The following is a 14,618-nucleotide window of genomic DNA, read 5'->3' on the forward strand; positions in this document are numbered from 1 at the left end:
GGGTGAGTAGTGACACTTGTTTGCACAAGATGTTATGGAAGTATCAAAAGGAGGTATAAAAGGGGTGCCAGGAAAAATACCAGCCTGAGCTGAGTCTAGGTGAGTTAATTTTAGCCAGGCAAAGAGTAGAAGAAGGGGGGCACTTCCAGGAAGAGTGAGCCATTAGTGTCAAAGCCAAAGGTGGCATTGAAGGAACTGCAAAACTTGGGCTTGGCTGAAGTTGTGAGTGGTGAAAGATGACATGTGAAAAGAAGTCACAGGCCAAATCACAAATACATTGGGACTGTTCGTGACTTTGGGCTTTGTCCTGCCAGGGGTAGAGAACAAATGAATAATAAATAGGGCAATGACATACACTTTCTGTTTTAGAAAGCTCTCTGTGGTGGCTGGCAGGGCAGCAGACGTGTTGAAACAGGTCAAGAAGTGGAAGCCAGGAGACCTCTTAGACATCTGTAGTAACAAAATCCAGGGACAGTGAGGGCTTGAACTGTGGCAGAAGAAATAGGGAGGAGGAGACGGATCTAAAAGATTTCTAGCACAATTTGGTAACTTAGAAGACATGGAGATGAAGGGAGAGGTGTGATTCCCAGGGACTTGCCCTGGGCTATTTATTGAGTTGGGTGCCAAAGGAGAAGTAGGTGGGGGTTGATGGGATAAATGGGGTCGGGGGGAATACTTTTGGATGTGGGTTTGAAATGCTTTTAGGATATCCAAGTGCAAATATCTGCTCTTGATGGCTACGTGGGTTGGTCTGAAGCTTAGGGGCACAGTGAGGTTAGAGCTGCCTCATCTGCAGCCTATCAATTCTGGACTCTTTTCAAACTTTCTAGTTGCCCACAGCAAGCCAGGTTCCCCCTCTCCTTTATTTTTGTTTTGAGATGGAGTTTCACCCTGTTGCCCAGGCTGGAGTGCAATGGCATGATCTCATCTCACTGCAACCCCCTCCTCCCGGGTTCAAGCCATTCTCCTGCCTCAGCCTCTCAAGTAGCTGGGAATACAGGTGGCCACCACTACACCCGGCTAATTTTTGTATTTTTAGTAGAAACGGGGTTTCATCATGTTCGCCAGACTGGTCTTGAATTTCTGACCTCAGGTGATCTGCCTGCCTTGGCCTCCCAAAGTACTGGAATTACAGGCGTGAGCCACCGTGCCCCGGCCTAGGTTCCCCTTTTATAGAATAGCTGTGATGGACTGGATGACTTCATCTCTAAATATTCCCTTCTGCCTCTTGTGGCCCTTTGCCTAGTGAATCTCTGAATCGGCTCCTGGGCTATCGGAAGAGTTCTAGTTTTTGTTTGTTTTTATTTTTTGAGACAGGGTCTCACTCTGTGCTCCAGGCTGAAGTGCAGTGGCACAATCTCGGCTCACTGCAGCCTCAACCTCCCAGCTCAGGTGATTCTCCCACCTTAACCTCCTGGGTAGCTGAGACTACAGGCATGCACCACTGTGACTGGCTAATTTTGGTATTTTTTTGTAGAGATGAGGTCTCACTGTGTTGCCAGCTGGTCTTGAACTCCTGAGCTCAGGTGATCTGACTGCCTCCCAAAGTACTGGAACTTGTGAAAGGAAAATAAATCTTGGGACCCCAAAATCACTAAGCCAAAGGGAAAAATCAAGTAGGGAACTGCTTAGTGGAAACCTGCCTCCTATTCTATTCCTTAAAAGTGGATGGATCTGGGTTGTGTGGTGACTCAGGATTGTTAAAGCTTCCCAGATGATTTTTTTTTTTTTTTTTTTTGAGATGGAGTCCCCCTTTGAGGCCCAGGCTGGAGTGCAGTGGTGCAATCTTGGCTCACTGCAAGCTCAGCCTCCTGAGTAGCTGGGACTACAGGTGTCCACCACCACGCCCAGCTAATTTTTTTGTATTTTTAGTAGAGAAGAGGGTGTCACCGTGTTAAGCAGGATGGTCTCGAACTCCTGACCTTGTGATCCGCCCGCCTTGGCCTCCCAAAGTGCTGGGATTACAGGCGTGAGCCACCGCGCCTGGCCCAGATGATTCTAATATGCAGCTAAGGTTAAGAAATGTTGGCTTAGGCCGGGCGCGGTGACTCAAGCCTGTAATCCCAGCACTTTGGGAGGCCGAGACGGGCGGATCACGAGGTCAGAAGATCGAGACCATCCTGGCTAACACGGTGAAACCCCGTCTCTACTAAAAAATACAAAAAACTAGGGAGGTGGTGGGCGCCTGTAGAGCTACTCGGGCGGCTGAGGCAGGAGAATGGCGTGAACCCGGGAGGCGGAGCTTGCAGAAGATCGGCCACTGCACTCCAGCCTGGCGACAGAGCAAGACTCCGTCTCAAAAAAAAAAAAAAAAAAAAGAAATGTTGGCTTAAACCGTGATTCTTAAAGTGTGGCTCCTGGACCAGCATATCAGAAACACCTGGGAATAAGAAATACAAATTCTTGGCCGGGCACGGTGGCTCAAGCCTGTAATCCCAGCACTTTGGGAGGCCGAGACGGTTGGATCACGAGGTCAGGAGATCGAGACCATCCTGGCTAACACGGTGAAACCCCGTCTCTACTAAGAAATACAAAAAACTAGCCGGGTGAGGTGGCGGGCGCCTGTAGTCCCAGCTACTCGGGAGGCTGAGGCAGGAGAATGGCGTGAACCTGGGAGGCGGAGCTTGCAGTGAGCCGAGATCCGGCCACTGCACTCCAGCCTGGGGCAACAGAGCGAGACTCCGTCTCAAAAAAAAAAAAAAAAAAAAAAAAAAAATACAAATTCTTGGCTGGGCACAGTGGCTCACGCCTGTAATCCCAGCACTTTGGGAGGCCGAAGCGGGTGGATCATGAGGTCAGGAGATTGAGACCATCTTGGCTAACACAGTGAAACCCTAGCTCTACTTAAAAATATATATATATACAAAAAATAAAAAAAAAGAAGTGCAAATTCTTGGGCCTCACCCCGCAAACTCTGGGAGTAGCGTCCATCAATCTATTCTATTAATAAGAAGTCTCCTATGTGATTCTGATGCATGCTGAAGTTTGAGAACCACTGGCTTAAAGCAATGTCCTTCAACTCTGGCTGCATATTAGAGTGATCTGAGAAATTAAAATGAAAAATCCTATGCTCCAACATGAATTAAACTGAAAGGAAAAATAGATGAATTCATAATTATAGTTAAAGATTTCAAGTGAAATCTTTCAATAATCGAAAGAACAAGTAGGCAGAAAATCAGCAGGGATACAGAAGACTTGATCAACACCATTGACCAACTTGACCTAATTGGCATTTATAGAACACTCCACCCAACAACTACATAATTTCAAGGGTACGCAGGACCTTTACCAAATAACCTATTTGGCCATAAAACACATCTTGATAAGTTTGAGAGGTTTTAAATCATACAAAGCATGTTCTTTACCACAAGAGAATTGGAAATCAATACCAAAAGAATGTCTGGAAAATGCCTAGATAATTAGAAATTAGACACATGCGCTGAGTGCAGTAGCTCATGCCTGTATTCCTAGCACTTTGGGAGGCTGAGGTGGGTGGTGAAAGTGAGACGGAGTGATGCAGCTACTGAAGAATTTTGAATAAACTCATGAGAGGAATGGGAGAACTGCTCGCCCAAACACAAATGTTAGTGCCATCAGACTGCAGATGAATTGTGACTGTAATCTCTTGAGAAAACTCCTAAGAGGACCCCTGTACTGTCTGGAAGACTAGTGAGTTTCACTACTATTCATAATAAAGTCTATAACCATGTATTCGACCAACATCAGAGCATCACCTGAAAGCTTGTTAGAAATGCATAATCTTGGCCGGGCGCGGTGGCTCAAGCCTGTAATCCCAGCACTTTGGGAGGCCGAGACGGGCGGATCACGAGGTCAGGAGATCGAGACCATCTTGGCTAATCCGGTGAAACCCCGTCTCTACTAAAAAATACAAAAAACTAGCCGCGTGAGGTGGCGGGCGCCTGTAGTCCCAGCTACTCCGGAGGCTGAGGCAGGAGAATGGCGTGAACCTGGGAGGCGGAGCTTGCAGTGAGCTGAGATCCGGCCACTGCACTCCAGCCTGGGCGACAGAGCGAGACTCCGTCTCAAAAAAAAAAAAAAAAAAAAAAAAGAAATGCATAATCTTGCCAGGAATAGGTGCAGCTAAGACCTGCTGAATCAGCCGGGTGCCATGGCTCACGCCTATAATCCCAGCACTTTGGGAGGCAGAGGTGGGAGGATCACCTGAGGTCAGGAGTTCAAGACCAGCCTGGCCAACATGGTGTAAATGCCATCTCTACTAAAAATACAAAAAATTAGCCAAATGTGATGGCGGGCGCCTGTAATCCCAGCTACTCAGGAGGCTGAGGCAGGAGAATCGCTTGAATCTGGGAGGCAGAGGTTGCAGTGAGCTGAGATCCTGGCATTGCACTCCAGCCTGGGCGACAAAAAACAAACAAACCCCTCCTGGATCAGAATCAGAATCTGCATTTTTTTTGTGTTCTTTTTGAGACGGAGTTTCGCTCTTGTTGCCCAAGCTGGAGTGCAATAGCGCGATCTTGGGTCACTGCAATCTCCACCTACTGGATTCAAGTGATTCTCCTGCCTCAGCCTCCTGAGTAGCAAGGATTACAAGCACGAGCCACCATGCCTGGCTAATTTTTTGTGTTTTTAGTAGAAACAGCATTTCATCATGTTAGCCAGGCTGGTCTCAAACTCCTGACCTCAGGTGATCTGTCCACCTTGGCCTCCCAAAGTGCTGGGATTACAGGCGTGAGCCACCACGCCCGGCCTTTTCTTTTCTTTTCTTTTCTTTCTTTCTTTTTTTTTTTTTGAGACAGGGTCTCCCTTTGTCACCCAGGCTGGAGTGCAGTGGCGCAATCTCGGCTCACTGCAACCTCTGCCTCCCGGGTTCAAGCGATTCTCCTGCCCCAGCCTCCTGAGTAGCTGGAATTACAGGGGCATACCACCATGCCTGGCTAATTTTTATATTTTAGTAGAGATGAGGTTTCACCATGTTACCCAGGTTGGTCTTTACTTGTGACCTCCGGGGATCTACCTGCCTTAAACTCCTGGGCTCAAGCAGTCCTCCCATCTGGGCCTCCCAAATTGCTGGGATTACAGGTGTGAGCCACCAGGCCCAGCTACAAATTCAATTTTTAAGATTATGACTGGGTATGATGGCTCATGCCTGTAATCCCAACACTTTGGGAGGCCCAGATGGGAGGACTGCTTGAGCCTAGGATTTTAATATCAGCCTGGGCAACATAGCAAGACCTTGTCTCTATATAAAATATATATATATATATATGAATGAAAATTAGGCCAGGCGCGGTGGCTCACGCCTGTAATCCCAGTCCTTTGGGAGGCATAGGCAGGTGGATCACAAGGTCAGGGGTTCAAGACCAGCCTGGCCAACATGGTGAAACCCTGTCTCTACTAAAAATACAAAAATTAGCTAGGCATGGTGGCACGTGCCTGTAATCCCAGGTACTCAGGAGGCTGAGGCAGAGAAGTGCTTGAACCTGGGAGGCGGAGGTTGCAGTGAGCCAAGATCATGCCACTGCACTCCAGACTGGGCGACAGAGGAAGACTCTGTCAAAAAAAAAAAAAAATTTAGACGGGTGTGGTAGCATGCACCTGTAGTCTGAGCTACTCAGGAGGCTGAGGTGGGAGGATTTCTGGAGCCCAGTAGCTTTAGTTTTCATAAAAATACAAAAATTACTGGGTGTGGTGACGGGCGCCTATAATCCCAGCTACTCAGGAGGCTAAGGCAGGAGAATCGTCTGAACCCAGGAAGTGGAGGTTGCAGTGAGCCGAGATCGTGCCATTGCACTGCAGCCTGGGCGATGGGTTGAGATTCCGTCTCAAAAAAAAAAAAAAAAAAAAAAATTAGGTTGGGTTTCATCAAAATAAAAACTGCTCTCTGGAAGATACTGTTAATAGAATGAAAGCATAGCCTAGACTGGGAGAAATATTTGCAAAACCTACATTCAACAACAACAAAAAATGAATCCAGAATACATAAAGAGCTCTTATAACGAAATAAGAAGACAAAAAAATTTAAAATGATGCAAATAGTTGGATAATTCACCAAAGACGATGCACATATGACAAATAAGCACATGAAAAGATGCTTAACATCATTAGTCAGTAGAGCGATGCAAATTTAAAACATTATGTACCTAATAGAACTAATGGTATAGAGAAATCAACTTTTTTTTGAGAAGGAGTCTCGCTTTGTCACCCAGCTCACTCTGTCGCCCAGGCTGGAGTGCAGTAGCGCAATCTCGGCTCACTGCAAGCTCTGCCTCCTGGGTTCCTGCCATTCTCCTGCCTCAGCCTCCCAAGTAGCTGGGAATACAGGCGCCCACCACCATGCCCGGCTCTTTTTTTTTTTTTTTTTTTTTGTATTTTTTTAGTAGAGACGGGGTTTCACCATGTTAGCCAGGATGGTCTTGATCTCCTGACCTCATGATCCGCTCATCTCGGCCTCCTAAAGTGCTGGGATTACAGGCGTAAGCCACCGCGCCCGGTCTTGAACCAAATCTTATTGCTTCATCCTTTTCCATTCTAAAAGTGGGAAAAGGTATCTCATGAGTTTTTTTAAGCTTTATTTTATTTTTACCTGACAAATAACAATTATATATATTTATGAGGTACAATGTGATGTTTCAATACATGTATACATTGTGGAATGATCAAATCAGGCTAATTAACATATCCATCATCTCAAGTACTTTTCATTTATTTGTGGTAAGAACATTTAAAATCCACTCTGTTAGCTATTTTGAATACTGTATACAATACATTGTTATTAACTATAGTCACTATGCCGTGCAGTGGATCCTCAGAACCTATTCCTCCTGTCTAACTGAAACTTCACACCCTTTGACCAATGTCTCCCCTTTCCCTGTCCACCCCCGACCTGCAGGCCTCTGGTAACCACCATTCTACTCTCTACTTCTATGAATTCAACTTTTTTAGATTCCACATATAAGTAAAATCATGAGGTATTTGTCTTTTTTGCCTGGCTTCTTTACCACATTTACAAATCCATGTATCCATTGATGGGCACTTCGGTTGTTTGCATATCTTGGCTGTGGTGAATAATGCTGCAGTGAACATGGTCATGCGGATATCTCTGACATACTGGTTTCATTTCCTTTGGATAAATACCCAGAAGTGGGATTGCTGGTTCCTACCATTTTCATTTAGTGGTTGTGTTGTTGGGTTTGGGTTTGTGTGTCAATACCTATCTCTGAACATAACTTCTAGGAGACAATATGTTTATTACCCTTTGCTGGGTGCAGTGGCTCATGCCTGTAATCCCAGCACTTTGAGAGGCTGAGGTGGGCGGATCACCTGAAGTCAGGAGTTCAAGACCAGCCTGGCCAACACAGTGAAACCCCTTTACTAAAAATACAAAGAATTAGCTGGGCGTGGTGGTGGACACCTGTAATCCCAGCTACTTGGGAGGCTGAGGCAGGAGAATCACTTGAACCAGGGAGGCGGAGGTTGCAGTGAGCCAAAATCACGCCATTGCACTCCAGCCTAGGCAACAGAAGCTAAACTCTGTCTCAAAAAAAAAAAAAAAAAAAAAAAAAGTTTATTACTCTTTTAAGTGGGAATAATCAATGTTACCACCTCAGTCTCAGTAATTATCTTGTTCACAGATGAAAAAGCTGCTTAAGGTTTCCTGGTGGTGTTTTTCTGAATATCTGACTTTGGCTAAATGCTTGCCTCCTTGATACCTGTTTATGAGACATTTCTCCTTGAGCAAAGCATGTGACTTGAATGCTTCCTGGCTCGCAGGAGGTGACTAGGAGCAGAGAGGCAAGCTGTCAGATGTGGTTTTATCACTATATCTTTTGTTTACCGGTTCACATATATTTATTACTGCTCTTGACAGAGCTACCGCTCCTTTGAAATTGTGTCAATCAGTGAAACATAGTATATACTTCCTACAAGACAGGCGAATTGAAATGTTGACTTGAATGGCAAGGAGTTCAGAAGAGATGTATTCAGTAGATGGAAAGTTCAGGAGAAAGGATTTCAGACAGTTCACAGTTGGAGGACTCAAGGTGATAGACCAAAACTCAGGCTTTGGCCACCTTCCCTTAGGAAATATTTTTTGTTTTGTTTTGTTTTGTTTTTGAGACTGAGTTTTGCTCTTGTTGCCCAAGCTTGAGAACAATGGCACGATCTCAGCTCACTGCAGCCTCCACCTCTGGGGTTCAAGCGAGTCTCCTGCTCAGCCTGTTGTGTAGCTGGGATTACAGGCATGCGCCACCGCGCCCGGCTAATTTTTTGTATTTTTAGTAGAGACAGAGTTTCACCATGTTAGTCAGGCTGGTCTCAAACTCCTGACCTCAGCTGATCCACCTGCCTCGGCTTCCCAAAGTGCTGGGATTACAAGGTGTGAGCCACCGCACCCAGCCAGGAAATCTTTATAAGCTCTCAGCAAGAGAACTTGAATGCAAAGCCATGCAACGTTTTATAATGCAAGGTTTTAAAATCAAGTCTTTAGGTTTTGATTTGCCTAAAAAGTCCAAGGGTTTCAGCTGGACGCGGTGGCTCACGGCTGTAATCCCAGCACTTTGGGAGGCCGAAGAGGGCGCATCATGAAGTCAGGAGTTCAAGACCAGCCTGAGCAACATGGTGAAACCCCGTCTCTACTAAAAATACAAAAATTAGCTGGGTGTGGTGGCGCATGCCTGTAATCCCAGCTACTCAGGAGGCTGAGGCAGAAGAATCGCTTGAACCCAGGAGGTGGAGATTGCAGTGAGCCAAGATCATGCCACTGCACTCCAGCCTGGGCAGCAGAGTGAGACTCCATCTCAAAAAAAGAAGTCCAAGGGTTTCTTCACCGATAAAAGCTTGAATTATTTTTCCCTCCAGGACATATCACTAAAAATGAATAAAAATAGCCTGATACATAAGATAACATTATAGAGAGATTTTATGTATATACATATATATTCTTTTGTATGAGTGCTCTTTTTTTTTTTTTTTTTTTGAGGCGGAGTCTCGCTCTGTCACCCAGGCTGGAGTGCAGTGGCACGATCTCGGCTCACTGCAAGCTCCACCCCCCGGGTTCACGCCATTCTCCTGCCTCAGCCTCCCTTGTAGCTGGGACTACAGGCGCCCGCCACCGCGCCCGGCTAATTTTTTGTATTTTTAGTAGAGACGGGGTTTCACCGGGTTAGCCAGGATGGTTTCGACCTCCTGACCTCGTGATCCGCCCGTTTCGGCCTCCCAAAGTGCTGAGATTACAGGCATGAGCCACCGTGCCTGGCTGTATGAATGGTCTTTAAATAAAAGTTTTATTAAAGAGGTAACTAATAGGCCAGGCTCAATGGCTCACGCCTGTAATCCCAGCACTTTGGGAGGCCGAGGTGGGCAGATCACTTGAGGTCAGGAGTCCACGACCAGCTTGGCCAACATGGCAAAACCCCATATCTACTAAAAATACAAAAATTGGCCAGGCGCAGTGGTGTGGGCCTGTGGGCCCAGCTACTCAGAAGGCTGAGGCAGGAGAATCGTTTGAAGCCGGGAGGTAGAGGTTGCAGTGAGCTGAGATCAGGTCACTGCACTCCAGCCTAGGTGACAGGGCGAGAATCCCTCTCAAAAAAAAAAAAAAAAAAAAAAAGGAGCTAACCAATTGTAAGCTAGAGTTCTATTGTTCTTGGTGTTGAGGTATACCAACAGCTGCTATTGTCTGTATAAATCAGTGTTGCTGCAAGGAACAGTAGTTGACTTTAGATGTTGCTGGAAAAAGCAAAACCCAATCCATGTCCAAAGTTTTCTGGCGTAGTGGATTGATTCACATATTAATCAAATCCTCCTCTGACTCCGGATGAATTAATTTATATGATTTTCTTGGTTGGGCACTACAGTATTGACAATTGACATATTGAGACTACTCTGGGCTTTTCAAACCAAAGTTGTTTTTTATTATTATTATTTTTTGAAACATAGTCTCACTCTGTCACCAGGCTGGAATGCAGTGACACCATCTTAGCTCACTACAACCTCTTCCTCCCTGGCTCAAGCAATCCTCCTGCCTCAGCCTCCCCAGTAACTGGGACTATAGGTACACACCACCATGCTCAACTAATTTTTGTATTTTTTTTTTTTTTGTAGAGATGAGGTTTCACCATGTTCGAGGCTGGTCTCAAACTCCAGGTTTCAAGCAATCTGCCCACCTTGGCCTCTCCGAGTGTTGGGATTACAGGCGTGAGCCACTGCGCCCAGCCTAAACTTGCTTATTTATAGGATCCTCCAGATTAATAAACTATCACCCAAAGCAAATAAATGCAGTCAGATGAGTTTTGATGCACAAGGAGAATTTTAGACTTTTAAGATGCCATTTGTTACACAACGGTATACTTTCCACATGACTTTTCCGGCTCTATTTTATTACGATTCTATGAACTATGCCTGCTCAGCAGAAAACAGATTCAGAATTTTTGACTAATAGTGCAATTCCACTAATAGCCACTGCTATTATGTACAGGAGGAATAAGGAATAAACCAATGCTGCCTCCCCATGACACTAGCAGGACACAGTGGCTCACATCTGTAATCCCAGTACTTTGGGAGGCCAAGGCAGGCAGATCACCTGAGGTTGGGAGTTCGAGACCAGCCTGGCCAACATGGTGAAACCCATCTCTATTAAAAATACAAAAATTAGCCGGGTGCAGTGGTGTGCACCTGTAGTCCCAGCTACTCTGGAGGCTGAGGCAGGAGAATCGCTTGAACCTGGGAGGCAGAGCTTGCAGTGAGCAGAGATCTCGCCACTGCACTCCACCCGGGGCAACAGTGCAAGACTCCATCTCAAAAATAAATAAACAAATATAAATTAGCATCTTAAATCAGTATTTGTCAGTTGTGTGTGTGTGTGTGTGTTTGTTTTGTTTGTTTGTTTTTTTAATATGGAGTCTCGCTCTTGTCACTTAGGCTGGAGTGCAGTTATGTGATCTTGGCTCACTGCAACCTCCACCTCCTGAGTTCAAGTGATTCTCCTGCCTCAGCCTCCCAAGTAGCTGGGATTACAAGTGCCTCCCACCACACCTGGCTAATTTTTGTAGTTTAATAGAGATGGGGTTTTGCCATGTTAGCCAGGCTGGTCTTGAACTCCTGACCTCAGATGATCCACCCACCTCCACCTTCCAGAGTGCTGGGATTACAGGTGTGAGCCACTGAGCCTGACCTTTAAGTCAGTATTTAAATATTAATACCAAGAGCCCACATTGCCAAGACAATCCTAAGCCAAAAGAACAAAGCTGGAGGCATCACATTACCTGACTTCAAACTATACTACAAGGCTACAGTACCCAAAACAGCATGGTACTGGTACCAAAACAGAGATATAGACCAATGGAACAGAACAGAGCCCTCAGAAATAATACCACACATCTACAACCATCTGATCTTTGACAAACATGACGAAAACAAGCAATGGGGAAAGGATTCCCTATTTAATAAATGGTGCTGGGAAAACTGGCTAGCCATATGTAGAAAGCTGAAACTGGATGCCTTCCTTACACCTTATACAAAAATTAATTTAAGATGGATTAGAGACTTAAATGTTAGACCTAAAACCATAAAAACCCTAGAAGAAAACCTAGGCAATACCATTCAGGACATAGGCATGGGCAAGGACTTCATGTCTAAAACACCAAAAGCAATGGGAACAAAAGCCTAAATTGACAAATGGGATCTAATTAAACTAAAGAGCTTCTGCACAGTAAAAGAAACTACCATCAGAGTGAACAGGCAACCTACAGATGGGAGAAAATTTTTGCAATCTACTCATCTGACAAAGGGCTAATATCCAGAACCGACAAAGAACTCAAACAAATTTACAAGAAAAAAAAAAAAACCATCAAAAAGTGGGCAAACGATATGAACAGACACTTCTCAAAAGAAGACATTTATGCAGCCAACGGACACATGAAAAAATGCTCATCATCACTAGCCATCAGAGAAATGCAAATCAAAACCACAATGAGATACCATCTCACACCAGTTAGAATGGTGATCATTAAAAAGTCAGGAAACAACAGGTGCTGGAGAGGATGTAGAGAAATAGGAACACTTTTACACTGTTGGTGGGACTGTAAACTAGTTCAACCATTGTGGAAGACAGTGTGGCGATTCCTTAAGGATCTAGAACTAGAAATACCATTTAACCCAGCCATCCCATTACTGGGTATATACCCAAAGGATTATAAATCATGCTGCTATAAAGACACATGCACACATATGTTTATTGTGGCACTATTCACAATAGCAAAGACCTGGAACCAACCCAAATGTCCATCAATGACAGACTGGATTAAGAAAATGTGGCACAGGCCAGGCGCGGTGGCTCAAGCCTGTAATCCCAGCACTTTGGGAGGCCGAGACGGGTGGATCACGAGGTCAGGAGATCGAGACCATCCTGGCTAACACAGTGAAACCCCGTCTCTACTAAAAAATACAAAAAACTAGCCGGGTGAGGTGGCGGGCGCCTGTAGTCCCAGCTACTCGGGAGGCTGAGGCAGGAGAATGGCGGGAACCCGGGAGGCGGAGCTTGCAGTGAGCTGAGATCCGGCCACAGCACTCCAGCCTGGGCGACAGAGCGAGACTCCGTCTCAAAAAAAAAAAAAAAAAAAAAAAAAAAAAAAAGAAAATGTGGCACATATACACCATGGAATACTATGCGGCCATAAAAAAGGATGAGTTCATGTCCTTTGTAGGGACATGGATGCAGCTGGAAACCATCATTCTCAGCAAACTATCGCAAGAACAGAAAACCAAACACCTCATGTTCTCACTCATAGGTGGGAATTGAACAATGAGAACACTTGGACACAGGGTGGGGAATGGGGAACATCACACACTGGGGCCTGTCGTGGGCTGTGGGGAGCGGGAAGGGATAGCATTAGGAGATATACCTAATGTAAATGACGAGTTAATGGGTGCAGCACACCAACATGGCACATGTATACATATGTAGCAAACCTGCACATTGTGCACATGTACCCTAGAACTTAAAGTATAATAAAAAATAAATAAATAAAAAACAAAAAGAAAATAAATAAATATTAATACCAAGTATCCAATTTGGCAGGAATGTTACATTCATAACAATTTGTAGCCTGACCCCCATGAGTTTTTTGCTGAAAATACAAACTATATAATTATATTTTCTCTTTAAGAAGTCTTGACATTATTAGACCCCTCCCCTGGTTTTTCTTGTTTTTCATTAACTTGTACTTGGCATTCTGTGTCAGGTGTACATGCCAGAGATCAGGATGATAGGGCCATGTGATATTGCTGGCCTAGTCTAGGCATTAGTGTGCGACCCCATCAGCAAGTACAGCCGGTCATTTCCAGCCACCTGGATCAGCTGAGATGGGAACATCAGTTTAAATGAAAGTGTATTTAGAGAGGTGACCCACTGTCACGAGATAAAGACCTAAGGCCATGAGTTTAAAATTCAGTAACAAAAGGGTGGAGCTCTGGAAACTGGGAGGAGTGAGAGGAGTATTTTACAACTTACGAACATAAAAGGCCACTATTTATTCTTTTAAAAAAATGTATAATTAATTTTCTTGAGACGGGGTCTGACTCTGTTGCCCAAACTGGAATGCGGTAGCACAATCTCAGCTCATTGCAATGTCCATCTCCCAGGCTCAAGTGATCTTCCCACCTCAGTCTCCCAAGTAGCTGGGGATACAGGTGCGCACCACCACACCCAGCTAATTTTTATATTTTTTGTAGAGACAGGGTTTCGCCATGTTGCCCAGGCTGGTCTCGACCTCAAGTGATCTGCCCACCTCAGCCTCCCAAAATGCTGGGATTACAGGAGTGAGCCATCATGCCTGGTCAAAAGAGCACTCAGCATATATTCTTTTTTTTTTTTTCTTTTTTTTTTTTTTTTTTTGTGAGACAGAGTCTTGCTCTGTTGCCCAGGCTGGAGTGCAGTGGTGCAATCTTGACTCAAAGCAATCTGCCTCCCAGGTTCAAGCGATTTTCCTGCCTCAGCCTCCTGAGTAGCTGTGATTATAGGTGTGGGCCACCACAGTTAATTTTGTATTTTTAGTAGAGATAAGGTTTTACCATGTTGGCCAGGCTGATCTTGAACTCCTGACCGCAAGTCATACGCCCACCTCGGCCTCCCAAAGTGCTAGGATTACAGGCGTGAGCCACCGCACCTGGCCCTATGTATTCCTTAAATTTACTTTTTTCTTGAGGTATAATATAAAGACAGGAAAGTGTGCATATTGCAAGTGTAGACTTTGATGAGCTTTCACAAACTCAACACATCTGTGTGACCAGCATCCTTTCAAGAAACTGAGCATTTCTTGCTACTCAGAAGTCCCTCTACTGTTCTCTTCTAGCTGACATTTGCTCCCAAGAATAACTGCTTTCTGACTTCAATCACCACATATTAGTTTTGTCTCTTTTTAAATTTCATATTACGTTCAGCTCTATGTTCAGTAACTTTTTGTTGGTAGCTTGAAACTGGCCATAGTGGAAGTATGTATTTACACCACAGAAATCGGCAAATCAGAGTGTTGCCCCCATCCCTGAGCTAGATGTTAAACATTTATGAGTACACCACTGAGTACAGAAGTAAACAAAACTAACAAAAATCTTTGCCTTCATAGAGTTCACATTCTAGATGG

This window comes from Macaca thibetana, chromosome 7, assembly GCF_024542745.1.
Source record: "Macaca thibetana thibetana isolate TM-01 chromosome 7, ASM2454274v1, whole genome shotgun sequence".
NCBI lineage: Eukaryota > Metazoa > Chordata > Mammalia > Primates > Cercopithecidae > Macaca > Macaca thibetana.